Source organism: Rhyacophila brunnea, unplaced genomic scaffold (assembly GCF_057557595.1).
Source record: "Rhyacophila brunnea isolate RB1 unplaced genomic scaffold, BYU_Rbru_1.0 scaffold_2, whole genome shotgun sequence".
NCBI lineage: Eukaryota > Metazoa > Arthropoda > Insecta > Trichoptera > Rhyacophilidae > Rhyacophila > Rhyacophila brunnea.
In genome coordinates this window covers 23,857,961-23,874,476 of record NW_028232859.1, presented here as the reverse complement: position 1 = coordinate 23,874,476, position 16,516 = coordinate 23,857,961, and positions in this window count along the sequence as shown.

The following is a 16,516-nucleotide window of genomic DNA, read 5'->3' as shown; positions in this document are numbered from 1 at the left end:
ATACATCAATAATAATATTATATTCGTCATGTTTAGTAACAATTACCACATTTCAATATTTTGATTGAATGCAAGTTAATTCTGAATCTCTTAAAAAATAATATTTTAATAGCTCGCAATAAATACATCAGCATTACCGGACTCTCGGGATACCGCATGATGTGGTGAATTTCTTGTTTTTATTTCTCTGATTTTTTTCTTTCGTCTTTTTCATCCTCGTCATCAACGTAGTGTCAATTGCAAGAATCAAGATTATTTGTCAGCCTGTGTAACTATATGCAGGATATATGTATTTATAAAATCTCAAATACAGTAAAAATTAAATCTCCTATGGCGTTAATAATTAAAAAGCAATTAACTTTCCCTCTCCATGATGCTCACCTCAAGGTAACTAACTAAATAATCTGAATTTAAAAAAACGTTCACTAATTTTACTGTTCATTTATTATTTTGTTATAAATATTTCCGGTTGATATATGTGTTACCACTGCATCTATATGTAGGGTGGTTGGTGACCAACCATCCATAGTAAGTAATTCGTAGTGACAGTGGCAATTATCGGGCCATTCATAATGCATCAACTATTATTAAAATGTCACCACATCGGTTTAAATAAATTCGACATGGATAAAATGTTGGACACGTATATATTATTCATTGTGTGCATTCATTATTATTACGGGTTTTGATTTTTGATTTTTCCCCATAGTTAAAGATATAATAAGGGTCGTTTGTTAAGACCTAATGAATATTAATTTTACACGTCTAATATATTATTTTAAAGTATTTTTAGAATTTTTATAACCAGTATAATCAGTCAGTAAAAATAAACATCATTTTATAATATAATGACAATACTTGCAAGTGAACCTAAATGTATTCTGATAATTAAAATTAATTTAATTGATTTAATTAAATTGAACTTATGTTCCCTGAATCTAGCAGTTCGTTTAGTAACATGGTTTGATTTATTTACGTAATATTACACGTTAACTTACAGTCCTTCATCTGAATCAAACAAATACTATATAAAAAAACAAGTGTAACTTTTAAATGAATGGCTATAAACATACCAAATAAGCATGAAGTTCAATATATTCCATAGAAAATATGACGTAGAGCGACGCCGAGTGAGAGAAATCGGAAATAATAATTCAAATTACCTTATATATTATGTAATTTGTGCGCAATAGAAAAAATCGCAATCTGCGCAATGTCAAGGTTACGTTGTTTCACTATAACAGCATATTATTACTCCCATGACGTCTTAATAAAATAACCTTATCTTTGTAAATGCCCATAGCTCTACTCAGAAGCAAAAGTAGCAGCTTTTCAGCTAATTAACCTACATTCTACACCAAACTAGTTCATAAATTTGTCAAAACATTTTCTCCAGTAATCATCATCTTCGAGTTTTAAAATGTAAGTATATTAAATTTATAAGCAGGAAAATAATTTTTAGACACATCTCTGACGAATGTGTTCACAGCAGTCCAATTTGACGTAGGTACAATACGCTATTTCCTCCACACAACCTCTCTGCAAATGGAAAATAATAATTATTTAATAGGTACTTTATAGAAACGAATAATTCACAAGATTTAAATATGTCAAGATGAATATTTGGAAAGATCCTGATGCTCGCTATACAATATTCAAACCACAAAAACCTGTCGCCAGTTTTAGCAAAATTGAGAAACGCATCAGTTATATGACTCTTAGTTAATTTCTTCGTAGATAATTATGTAGAATGCAGGTGGCCAAATTAGTAAAGCACATTGACTGGATTCCGATAGAGGCAGGTTCGAGTCCTGTCCGGCAGTATATTTTTTTCAAGATTTTTTCAAATTAGGTTTATTCCTGAGGTGGTTCCGAATTAGGTATTCCTAATTTGAAAATTTAATAATCTTAACGCATGTTTCAATTTAATATAATTGACGATAGCAATGTCACTGAGATCGTAAATAAAATGTCAGATTAGTCCAAATCCGCAATAAACGCAAACAAAATCTCATGCCGGTGCATTAATTACCCTCGATCTGGGGCCCGCATACATCAGATTAATCCTCACTAAGTAATATTTGCTTTGCCACATTGATCATATACCTAAGTACGAATAACAATTAGGCTGTCGGAGGACATATTTTTTAGTGTTGGCACCCTAGATTATCATTCATTATCCACTGAGATTATAAAAGTGTGCATGACATATTTTTACATCCAAGGATAATAATATGTACCTACATGTAGTATGTATAAGACCAATCAGATGGGAAGTGTATAGGTAATAAATAATAAACAATGCATCACAATCACAAGTAAAATAACATTAATATCTGTGTATATTTTAAAGATATACATTACCGTAATTTATTGAATTGGCACTTACGTGAACGAACCCATTATAATCGTGGGAAAAAGAGTTTTCTTGTTATTTCTACAGTTTTGACATAAAAATATGCCACAGTGGTACACAAAAATTGTTATAAAAATCTTAACAACATTATAAATAAAATTATATATTGCACGTTTCAAATTTTAGCTGTATAGTTAGTGTCAGGTACCTATATAAAATAATATGTTTCATATATTATTTATTGTTCGACCAATGTGTGCTACCCGTGCTCACGTATGGCTGCGAGACGTGGACCCGCAACACGAGAGATGGCCAAAGGCTAAGAGTCGCACAGCGAGGCATGGAGAGGTGTATGTTGGGCATCACGCGAAAGGACCGTAAGAGAAACGAATGGGTTAGGAAGCAGACAGGAGTACCCGATGTAATAGACGTTGCCAAACAGCTGAAATGGAGATGGGCGGGGCACATTGCTCGCCGTAAGGACGGCCGCTGGACAAATGCCGTCATCCAGTGGTACCCAAGGGGCACAAAACGGCCACAGGGTCGCCCTAAAAGCCGCTGGATTGACGAACTGGTAAAGTTTGGCGGAAATACGTGGTAGCGAACGACACAGGATCGAGAGAGTTGGAAGAAGCTTGGGGAGGCCTTCATTCAGCAGTGGATTGACCCCGGCTGATGATGATGATATTATTTATTTGGACAGTTTGGAGGGCCCTCCTGCAAAATTTAGCGTGCGTGATGACTGATAAGTGATAACTCACTGAGATACTAACTAACTAACACGATATAGTAACAGTATCGTGTAACAGTATCGTGTAACACTCAATATGGATTACACATAAAACAAATTAATTATTGTAAAAATATTCACATGCATAATATTTTGGAACTTTGTTTTGCCTTTGACCATCATAAAACTATTATTATTACCTTGATAGGACGAGCGAAAGCTCATTCTCAATTTATATTAGGATTTATATCGGAAAATTCATTATGTTACTTATTGATTTTATCAATTTAATTAAAACGATGATCGAAAAAAAACGTCCATGTTCACGATACCGCCAATAAATTTTCATTCAATTAGTATTGTTTAGTTTAGTCGCTAGGGCTAACCGCTAGAGCTAGACTATTGTTGATCATCAAATGGTTGGTGACTTGTTGAATCGCCCTGCTCGCGCAAACGGATGATTCCTTCCGAGAACATCTTCATCAAATTGTCACTTGTCAGAGGCATCCGTCATGCCCACATTATTTCCTCCACAAATTAATGCCCCATCCATTAGGTCGCTTGTTTGCTTTTATTGGAGTGTCGCTACTTAGGAACGCGTGGCGTGGAATTCTTCATGCAATTCTTTTTTGTTTTACTTTTCAGCAATTAAGGACAGTCAGCAGAGGACGTGTATTTACATTTCTGAGAAATTTATCAAAAATTACCACTGTGAACTTTGTCATATTATATAGCAGTAGCTTTATTCTAATATTTATTACTTACTTTAGCTATATTTATCTGTAATATAAAGTATATAATTTCAACGTCAACTTCAATAATTAAGTCCATAGTTAAAAACAAAAATATTTATTAAGTGGTACTGTGGTAGATTGTAAATAGACACAAAAATGTAGAGTACAGTGCAGGCAAAATCGAGAAGAGCGTGTTTCGAATCTGGAGTTCGCTGATGATGGAATCATATTTGTGCGTTTGACAGTCTAAAAATACCAATATGTATAGTTAATTTACCTATTGTTAACATCGTAATAATAAATCGATGACACGTGTGAATCGATTTAAGTTTGTAGTTGTGATCGATTGACAAAATGAAAGCAGAGCCGGTTTGGTTTTATTTGAAATTGCCGCGTTTTACCAAGAGTTCTTGTGGCGGAAAAATATATCATGCTTTGATTTTCGACAATGTTTCAGATACCTGAAAAAACAATTAACTGCCGTCTGCCACCAAAGTAAGAAGGAATCTGCCACTCTTGCGAACACGAACAGGCATTCTAGTGTACATTTTAATAACAAATAAAAATTAGTGTGCTTTGTCAAAAGTGCAATTATATTAGTTCCGAAATAAACGTGTTTGAAAATAAAGTACCGGTTGTCAATAATTACCTGCCCCTCGATTACAGATTGTGTCCAGTTTCCTGCCGTTCTACGAAAAATACCTTTAGTATCACATTAGTTATATGAAACATTTATTGCACCAAAAACAGCAAATTGTGAAAAGGAGACTGTCAACTCTCGCATCAAAGAACACATTTCAAATATATCTGGAAACCAACACCTACAGCGGTTTGGCAAAATAATAGCTCGCAATACACCGGCAGTAGTCTCTGTCTTTCTCTTATCTTCGCCATCCAAATATCCTAGGCATACATTATACAAATTATTGGGAAGACAACAAACAGATTTTACTAGACGTGTTTTAGACACGCTTTGGAAGTGTTTTTGCTCTTCTAAATTGGTTGCTATTTCGACATAACATTTTTTGTCATTATCATTTTTCTTTTGACGTTAGTTTTGCATCCAACTTTGTCAGAGATACCTGAGATAAACTTAGTCATTGACCACGTCTACAGCTTTTAGTGGCAGACGGGGTTGCTGCTGCAATTAAGGCTATATCTCAGTTGAGGCATGGTCTAAAAAGAACGTGGCAAAGCGATGCGCGGATTGCGGGTGCAAATGACGCATGCCGAACGAAATATAATTTGTCATATAAATCCAACATGCGTCCAATTGATGTTCTGTTTATTGTTCTATTAGTAACAATAATAATATATTCATTGACATGTTTTCTTTTTCAAGTAAACGTTTAGTTAACGTTTTTAGTCATCTTTACACGATTTAAGAATTAATACCCCCGTCGCCATCACGAAACAAATTGACGTATTCACACCTCGACGTTCGTTCTCCGAATGCCAGCAGCGAATCCAAAATTTCGTCGCGCCTATAGTTGAAAATTATTTGCCGTTTCACTGATGTATCGTCTTCATAACGGTAGTTGTATATTAATCTCAAATGCACTAACTTATAAAAGCTTTAAGTACATAGAAATAAGTTGCATAATATTGTGTAGGAATGAAAATACTGCAAATTGGTGATAATCTGCATGTGGAACGTATCGATAGTTGACTATTAAAATATCAAAATGGAAACTATAAATAATAATTATTGGTAGGTAGGTAGATATCTAGCATCATTTCATCATCTGAAAATGATGACAATTACCTAGTCATTTTTTTATAGTTGTCTTATCATAACAATAATTTTCAATCGCGGGCTTAGGGACATGGAGGCCCGGTGCACTGACTGATTTTGAGGGCACACACGATAAAAAATAAATTGATATCATGAATTACAACTACCAGAGTACCTAGAAAACTATCAACGTTCCTTATCCAATTTTTAACCCATATACCGATTTTTTTTTGTGTACACGTAGGTATCTGTTTATGTGGTTATGATTGACATTGCTGTTAGTTACAGGTATTATGTAATGCTCTGGGGTAATATGGTGCCTATAATCATGTTGTGAGAAATACGTACTTTTTAAAGCTTATAATAGTATATTGTATGACTGATTTCTGAACTGTTTCAAGGCCCTCTTTAAAATCTTCTGACGAATCGATTGCGTCATCTACGTCAAAAAAATCGTTTGTGGTTATTTGAAAAAAATGCTCATCCTGAAATATTTTTGAAACTGCGGAAAAGGTGGAACCGGAAATTTAGTCAGGGATGGCATTGCAGTAATAGTACGCGACTGCCGGAAAATTGTTTATCACATTCTGGCAAAAGACGGAGGTTTTGATTGTTATTGCCGCAAAGGAAGTGTGTCACAGAACCAAAAGATGTGCACTTTGCTCTCAATGACATTCCATTATGGCTTGAAGGGAATCACCGGTTTCGTATATTCATGCCCGTTGCCCTACAAGTTATCATCAGTGGCATGACACAATAATATGAGAGTAGGTACTTACATTTTTCTCGAACATATTTATTCTTCGTCAAAATTTTCATAATATATGTACCTACCATGAGTGGCGAGGGGTGGAGGTAGACTGTTGAAATTCGACATAATGAATAGTGCACGCTAAAGTTTGTCAGTCATACATTTAATTATTTGTTTTCATTGAACTAAGAATACAATTTGGAGATGGTACTGTATATGGTAATAATATAGAAAGAAATTAAATGTACATTCGTTTATATTATTATCTCCACTAAGTAACGACTTGTCTTAAAACATAATATTATTATGATCAAGTCATATATTATTATTACCGATCCTACAGCGGACACACACACACATATACATATATATTATATTTAATCTTAAAAAATCTTGACCTTCAGCGGTCTTTCATTTTATCAGAGTTTTTTTAATTGTCAGTTTATCTCTAAATTTAAGTACGTAATTGAATATATTATACAATTTTATAGGTAATATTTTCAGTAATTTGTACAAAATTGCATGTTTCGTAAATGCTACAACAGATATCGTATTAGTCGAGTCTACACTGTCCCTTAACACACCAATATCAACACGCCTGAGCAATGGTGGGTTTAGGGACGTGGAGGCCCGATGAACTGACTGATTTTGAGGCACCTCACGATAAAAAATAAAATAAAAACTATACACAGTTAAGTATTGAAAATATGTATTATTGACGATGAGATGATGACGCATATTATTTATACCGGTGGTTTTTTTTTCATAATTACCTGGTAACTTACGTATCTGTGTGTTATGTGCTCCTCTGTTGTTTGTTGCTAGGATTTTGTTATGCTTTATAGTTTATATAATATTCTATGCTCAATTGGTGAAAAATACACATCTTTTATGATATGAATATTTAATAATTATATAAATTATTAAACTATTTAGAAGCCCCTTTTGATGAGTCTATTGCGACATATAATGCGTCAACAAAATTCGGCGCTACTTCTAAGGTCGCAATCTCTCAAAATAGGTGCTTTGTAATACGAAGAGTCTCTTATTTACAGTTGCGAATTAAAACTTAATTATTTTCGATGCGTGTGATTCATAATATGAATATTGTTCAGTTGGTACCCTCTGGGCACGTCACTGGAAAACAAAGCAGCCCTCCCAAGCATTTTCTCGATGCGATATTAAGATGTGACGTCACGTAATGTGGACCCATTTTGTACGCCTAAAACGTAATGGGGTCGGCAAACTGCATTACGACGAGAGCTTCGGAATATTCTCGCCAGTTGCCTCGTGACAGGAATTTTTCCACAGCTCACGTCAATTGTGTACCTACTGACTTTCTATATTGTTTTGAAACTCAAAACATGCTTAGAATATTTCGGAATACTAATATTATGGAAATTTCACAAATTATTTACCTATATGGATTATACACTCATAACCAAGAATACCTGTAGAAATATTTTTATCTTAACAGAATGGGCGAATTGGACTTCATTTTCTTCATTCAAAAGCTACCGAATGCATTTAAGAAAATTAAGTAAGTACCTACCTACATACTTTATTCAGATTTATCAGAGGCACAGCTGATGGTGCCCTTTACTTACGCGTGAGACGCTTTAGAGCAGTAGTCCCCAACCCTCGGTCCGCAGACCGGTACCGCTCCGTGGATCAAATGGTACCGGGCCGCCCAAGGAACATTAAATTATTTCCATTTTATTTACTGTGGTGTATTTCTCTCGGGTTTGTGCGACTTGAAATGTTAAATCACTTTACTTATATTAATTTTTGGTGTAACTGTAAGTATTTTATTTTGAATGCATGTTTAAATACAATTAAATTAATTTTTTTAAATCAAAACAATCAACGCCCCCCACCCTCAGCGGGGCGCGGTAAAATTATCAAACGTTGACCGGTCCGCGGCGATAAAAAGGTTGGGGACCACTGCTTAAGAGTACCACTTGCAGAAATTTTGCCTTTGCGATAATGGATAAACCGTCATTGTGTGTTCAAAATACAGTAGGTAGTAGTATTTACTATATTGCCATTTTTTATACTTCGATTGTTATATTATATGACAATCACCTGCCTTCACACTTAACCTCGAATTCTTTCACTTTACCATTATATTTCTAAATCGTGCGACTTAATTTATCACGCAATATGAAAATTTCCTTGCATCGATACAAACTATCAAAACCACACAACACAAGCCTTGTGATTTATGTCTCTCAGACTCCCTTACGCAATCTTATTTTCATTTTCGCACTTATCAATATTTGGAGGGCTGTTATATGAGAGACGGAATCGATTCTTGCGTTTACAATTGAGCCATAAGGAATTGCTTGGATGAGTCACGACTCACAAGTCGTGGGGTGGAAAACAGACGCCTATCATACGTCCCTACTACGACAGCGTTCCTCAAAATGGTACCAACGCAAGGAAATGGAAAAATAAATACTTATCAATAGATTTGGAAACCACGTGGATATAAAAAAGAATTACATAAATATAGATCACCCGATATGTTTTTTTATTATTTTTGAAGTGTCATGGGGAAATTACTAAACACAAAATGTAAACAATATTATTTTCCTAGCGCTTTGTTTAAAGATCATAAAATAAAATTCATTGAGATTGCATGTGTTCACTTATTAACGGTATTTTCACTAAAAAATCTGGCTGAGGAATTAAAAACTAATAATATTTGTCTTTTGTGATTTTATGGCTTATGAATTATTCACTAGACTAGACTAAACAATACCAAATAAGTAGTAAAGGGCAGATTTCACTAATCCAACTACCTACAGCCCTACATAATATATGACATAATCTATTTGGCTATAACAAATCCAACAATATATCTTAATAATATATAGGTCCCAACCCATTGTAACCTAGAATCATAAAGTGGCTGTCTTTGTATTAATACGAGATCGCGGATCAAAACTGCGTTTTGTTTTTTTAGTGTGTATATACCTAATCCAGTGCAACGGGTAATAACTTTTCCTCATAAAAACTATGTTGATAGCCTTCACTCTGCGGAGGTCCAAATATTTCATATTATATAACAAAACATGTTGATTTACTTTGTTTAATATAGGTACTTATTTATAGGTCTTTGGTCATTTTGTGGTAGATAGTTATACAATTATTACATACGAAGTTTTAACACTTTCGTTTGGTGAATTTAAATTATTGATCTAGGTAGATGTTATTTTTATAAAATTTACCATTCTAATTTCTATTCTGCGTTATTATGGTGAGAATTCAATCGTTTAAACTCCTCGAATAAAAATATGTATCAGTTTTGTATCAAAATTACTAAAGAACATAGATAATAAATAATATGAATGAATTATTATAAAAGGAGACCAATGGTAGCATACTTCGTTTTTTTATAAAATAGGGGTGCGTCATCGAAATAGTTTGATCATTGCAATCATGGGGGGGGAGCGACGTGGGATTTGTTTTATTGTGCTAACTGAATCATTTTGTCACACGCCCAGGTTTTCTACTTTCTACGCAATATTATTTTGTTTGCTTATGTATTCGCATAAAAACAGGCACACGCAGCATGAGTCACGGATCATTTTCAGATTATTCCGTGACGTTTAGCCATTAAATTATGCACCTACATCACGCCGGCTCATTTTTGTTAACCCCCAAGATTTTTGGCTAAAATTAAATGAAATACCACGATATATAATTATTATAATATAATATAATGACACTAGCGATGAAAAAGAGAAATAAATTATTCTCACAGCTGATAACGCTAATTGTCATTTGATATATACAGTGTTTGTCTGCACACAGAAACGGTTTCACAATACCTCGAACAGTAGGGTTTCATTCGGCATATCTCACTATAGTAACACTCACGAGTAAGTACTCAGGCAGAATAATTGGAAAAATACATTCAAAATGAAAACTTCCTCTCCAGTAAGGCAATTATAATAATAATTTCTCGGGAATCTCGAAAAATCAATTCATCAATCAAATCATTCAATCAATCTCCATTCATTAATTCTCTAGAATCGATAAAAATCGAGCTATTACAATCTCTAGTACCAAAATACCATGGGCTCTAATAATCCATACAAAAACAATTAAGTAGCACACGAACGATCGCTAATTATTGATAATGTAATTAATTGTTGTTGTAAGTAAACCGTAAACTCACTGACATTAAATTACTAAACCTGATTGTACAAAGTGCTTACTGATCTTCAATATCTGAATACCTACGAGGACATAATCTTTTAAAAATAAATAATAATAAAAAAGTATTCATTGTATCAGTCAAAGCAATGTTATATTATATAATAAATTGCGAAAACCTTTTTATATGTAGACATAGTTTCTTGGATAGTAATGAAACATAATATAGAGAACATGATTGAGACATCTCCCCCTTGCTAAGATCAGAATACACTTAAGTATTGGTGTTACTCTAAAAATGCAAGTGGAATTGAGTAGTTTCTACTATTCATAAAGCAAGGGTTTCACATACACAAACGTAAGTATACGAATTTCTCTTCGTTAATTTTATTTTTGTAAACGTATCAAGTTCATAAACGTTATATATGTATTAAAATTAAATCATGAAAGAGTTATCATGACAACATAATGGGTTTATATGGCATTGTTGTTTCAAGAATACGTTGAACTGTAATGCATTAACTTTCTCTTGTAATTCATTATTTATTTTTTTGTAAGGGAAAATCAACTCTGTTATGTACTACATTTTTTGTAGTTTTGGGTCTCTCTATATCAGAATTTCCTAACGTTTCTGAACCACGACCTAGATTGGGTTAATAGTTTTGCTTTCGCTAACTGGTAACAAAAATTTGCATACTATCAAAGTCGAGAGCTTTTTTCAGATTACCTTAAAAAATCTGTCCGTGCGGTTTCCAGCGACATAAAGATTTTTCTCCCAAAAGTCGAGAGCATTTTTAGGGCATCTATTCCTGCATTTTTTTACTCAACACGATCAAATTTTCCGCCCAAATTGAAACTTTCGTCCAGAATCCAAGTTTATTGATTTTTTAAGCTCTTCCTTTCAAAAACTTCCAAAGGTTTTAAAATGATTTATGTATATTTATTATGTATTGTATGCTATTTGTTGTATCCCAAAAATATATTTTTGTAGTAAATGGAATATACTGTAGAATGTCGATTACGAACGTAATAAATGTTATGATCACCTACTCTATATCTAATGTATATCGTTATTGGTATATTTTAATCCACTGGCTAATATCTTTTTTTATCAGATATTATAATTTTCCATACGTATAAAACGTCAAAAACTGATTTGAATCTTGATTCATTTGATTGCTAATAAATGGTACCTACCTTAAGCTGAGATAGAACAGGTGTGACGGCTTATCATATATTCGTAATAAACAAGACCAGAAATTAGAGTGTTTCTAATTAAAATTTGTAATTAAAACAGCTTTATTAATATATTTTTTAAAAGTCCTATGTAAAACTATCCTAGTGAGGCTTTGCTAACATATCATTTGTGAGATGCAACCTTTATCACAATGCGTCGAGCCCTCGGCCATATTCTCTGAGGGATGCTTTCACCAGACTTACCCTGGAGGAAGTTGGTCCATCCCTCTGGGGTGTCATTTTCTCTTCCCTCACTATGTATCTGTTTTAGGGTTGTCAATTAAATGTTTTATTATAATTACTATCAACTACATAGTAACATATTATATAAAATGTATTACTTAACATGTTTGGAAGTTTTAATAACAGTTTTACGAGTAGGTATCTAAATAAAATGTATTTATTACTTGTAATATTCGTAAATATTTAAATAAACACACTTAATATTAACGTTGAATAATATAAAAATGTTGACAAAGAATATGTATTATTATTTCGATTTATCTAATTTATAAATAAATTATAATAATTTATTAAAAATTAAATTATGTACGTAGATATACCTACTGTTAACATATTAATACACCAGTAGGTACCAAATGTTCAATTCAAAAACTCAATACATAATAGGTATTCTATATTTATTTAGATCATAATATATTTATACTTTCGAGTTTGTTATAACTAATTGAATACACATAATATAACTATCGTTTTTGGACGTTAAATAGATGGTTATCCACTCCATCAAAAACTGCAATGAATTAAGTTGATGCATTTTTCCGTTATACATATTATGTATATCAATAAAATTCACACCCATGTGGTTGGGAGAACTCTAGGGAGAGAAGCGAGAACTCAATTCTAATTAAAAAATAGTATTTGATAATTTAAAAAGTGAGAATAAAAATAAGTACATTTACTCAATTTTAAAATACCTGCACGACATAATAATAAATGTTGGACAGACATAATGATTTAAGTAATCGAAAAGAATTAATACTAACACAGAGAGTGATCAAACAATTTTTTTCACTTAGATATATTCAGAATCAACTGAGTATATCCAGTTTATTTTGAACATGATATTTTAAAAGAACATCCAAATCTTTCTTATTTATCCAATTGTAAAGATAGTTAATTTGATACGACAGTTAGTTGCTATTATAGCATTGGTTCATACTATTCAAAGGTGTCTCTATTGGTGCTATTTTCTCATGTCATTTCACAATTTAAAGTTTAAAAAAACCCCAACCTCACTTATAAGCAGAGCATTTAGGCATCCACATAGTGGAGGTTATATTAACGGAATTGTTATTAACCATTCACCCACCTCATTGAGTTCGTGCACTAGACACGGTTTTTCCTTGATGCGAGGACACAGCGTACCTTGCAGTTTGCACAAGCACAATATTATATTGGTAAAGACAACGTGAATTAATATTTTCTTAGCTGGTGGATCGATCGAAAACAAAAATATTATGTTAATATATAACATAACCTCCACTCCGTGGAAATCCATATAATCTTAGAATCGAACATGGTGATGTAATGTAATGTAATATTGAAACTAGGTATATACGATTTTATTGTACTTCATACAGATACAGATGTTTGTAAAATGCGCACAAATATAATATAATAGAATAATGTGTTATCCGGTCTCAAAGCTATTCAGCCTTATGTTTTTAATTTTATTTATTAAGGAAACAAACAGTTACATATTGATTACAAAAATTTAAAATATAATAATGAAAAGTTATTGCAACCAGCAAAGTTTTCATGTATACATTATAATATAGTTAAGCCTAACAATATAGAGATTAAGAATAACATAAATATAAAGAAATTACATAAGAAAATTACATGAGAAAAATGAGGAAGTATAATGAATAATTAAATTATATATAAAAGTAACATATATATCAATATATCTATTTATACAAAATTTTGGGGATAGCGCGTTTAAATGAAACAGGTGAATTATTAAAAGGATCAACGGTGGAGAAATACATATTATAATTTAAACAAGAGCGCCGAATAAAAGAGTTTTGTGCATAATTAGAACCGCTACGACTGATATGGTACAAAGTTTGGTTTCGCGTAAATCTTGATGGACAATGGAAACCTATCCTTTCGAGTAGGTTTGGCGAGTCAACAAAACCATTGATAATTTTAAAAAGAAAATATTGATGTGATATAGAACGTCGACTTTCCAAAGATGGTACCATAAAAGTTGCAGTGGTCGAAATATAATTAGATAAATCATAACAGTAAGCTTTAAAATTGACGTACTTATTAAAATATGTTACTTGATTAAATGTTACTTGTATAAGTATGTTATTTGATTAAATGCTCACGCCTATAATGTATACGTACAACTTTCCTGTTTAACTGTTCGAATGTTCGCCATTGCATTGTATATAAAAAAACATATTGCAATTTATATTGTAAGTCTGTATTTTTTTTTAAAGATTTTTGATCGTTTGATAACCCTATTCGATTGGTGGAAGTCCATGATCCAGGCTATGCAACGGCACACGCCGGCGAACGTGTTAATCCCGCTACTGAATAACGACGCTAAATTGAACAATTTAGTTTTTCTCTCGACTCTCTTATTCCACTTGGATGGTGACGGAGAGTCCAGAGTGGAAAGTGGAAACTAAAAGCGGTGGCGACAGGGTGGAGAGGATGAGGGGAGGGCTCACTCAGAGCGTCGGGGGTGTCGAAGTGCACTTCTATCTCGCATATTAATAGTGCACAACTACTGAATGATAAAAAAGCTCTTGAAGCTTTTGAGAATTGGACGATAATTTGTATGCATAATGTCACCTGCACTCGATTTGTTGATTCATTGTATGTTTGTGATACAGACAGTTCTACGATATATAAGAAATAAAAATCAACCAATTCTTTGGTTCATATACCTACTAATATTTTCGCACCCGTGCACATTTTTAACGATTTCCTGAAGTTGTTGATGATAATTATTGTAAAAATTTGATTAATTTTATCTGGATTTCCAATCACGACATCTCTATTCACTCGAATTGGCACTGTCAGCAGTACGCCTATGACCAAATTGGCGTATCTATATTATACAATAATGAGATATTCAGCAGAGAACCGATTAATAATAGCCAGTAGCCATAGACGAAGAAATTGAAGCAGGATTCACTTTATGACCGTCACGTCCCCACGTCAGACCCAAGAAATACAAAAACTCCAAAATGTCCTCAAATATTATAATATTGAATGCGCGTTTATTGTGATTACTTTAATACATGTTTCAAAACCGGCGTAAGTATTGAAAATAACATATTCATTAATACGTGTTTAAGTTTATTCAACATTTCTTCACACTCGAAATTTTTACCTTGTTTTAGACTCAACCAGAAGGTATAGGCTATTATATTTGTGTTCCCTGGTTATTAGTGGTATTGTGTAAGTTTGCTATTACTTTTGGATCCTTAATTCGTTAATCTCTTTACTTACAACGACGCACATGGTAGGCAGTAGGTAACGGTGTTTCTCTTGATCTAGCATCCTGTTCCGGGTCTCCTATCATGTGATACGTAAAGGTGTAGCTTTTCTAGCATTACTCCTGGGTGAAGAAGTGTCGGCGTCAAAATCCGTGCGGGCGCACTCTTGAGCAGCATCCGGGACACATTTCCCAACCATGTTTGCCAGCGCCTGTTCGTGATCACAACCGATCACGGATAACCACTTGAATTATAATTGATAGAAAATTGGTGATACTGCGTAAGTAAATATTTGGCAGACAATTATTCAAAACCGATCGGTAAGCATACTTAAAATAATTGTTTGAACCCTGAACATCCATAAGGGTGAAACTATTTCAGTAGAATGTGACAAAAGTATTATTAATTGGAAATAAAATTAAATTTCCATCTAGTACCGTTAGACGATCGAGCTTATTTCAAGACATTCGGCATTTAAATGGTCTAATTATATTTATCATATTATATTAAAAAAATATTTCGAACAAATGTTTCGTTTGCATAATATTAATTACTGCCATATTGAAAATTATCATTGTGTGGCATACATTACATATGAGTCTCTTAGAATCATAACTCACATTTTGCATTTTTGTTGTTTTTGAGTTAAATATGCCAAGTGATTCTAAATGCATTAATCTATATACAGAAAATAGTTGGGTATCAAAAGTCACTTTCAACTTTGTGAAAATTGTTGACAAAGTTCACTGTTGGAGTCAAAACTCACATAATTCAAAGAATAATATGAGTTTTGATTCCAAGGCTTTTCTAACCAATCAGAGAGCTCTATTCCTCAAAGTGTCATGGCGGATTTCGCATCTCAAAAAGAAGTTGCTGTTCACTGGTGTAGTCACTGTTTTTGATAATTTCGGCGTTGTTTGTTAAAATTTGACTAAAAATAATATAGAATTATTCAATATGGATATAAGTGTATCCCCAGTAACAGGTGGAGTCGTAAGGAAGAGAGGAAAGTATTCTGAAACTGGAAGAAAAATAATGCTAAGATTGACAGGTCAGTACCAAAATGTGATATTGAATTTCCATTATTAATAACTTGTTCCACAATAAAGGGAAAATACTTGCAAGGGTTTATTAAGTTGGTTTGTTTTATTTTAGTTTCAGATACAAGGCAAGTGGAATGCCTACAATATCCCTTATGTACACATCAGAAAGGAGCTAATCTTTGCAAATCATTGTCAATCAGAAGAATGCAAGAATTTGATCATAAAAAATGTGATATCAATAAAATTCAGTGTCTGGAGTCACATTAGGATCAAAATATAATATTA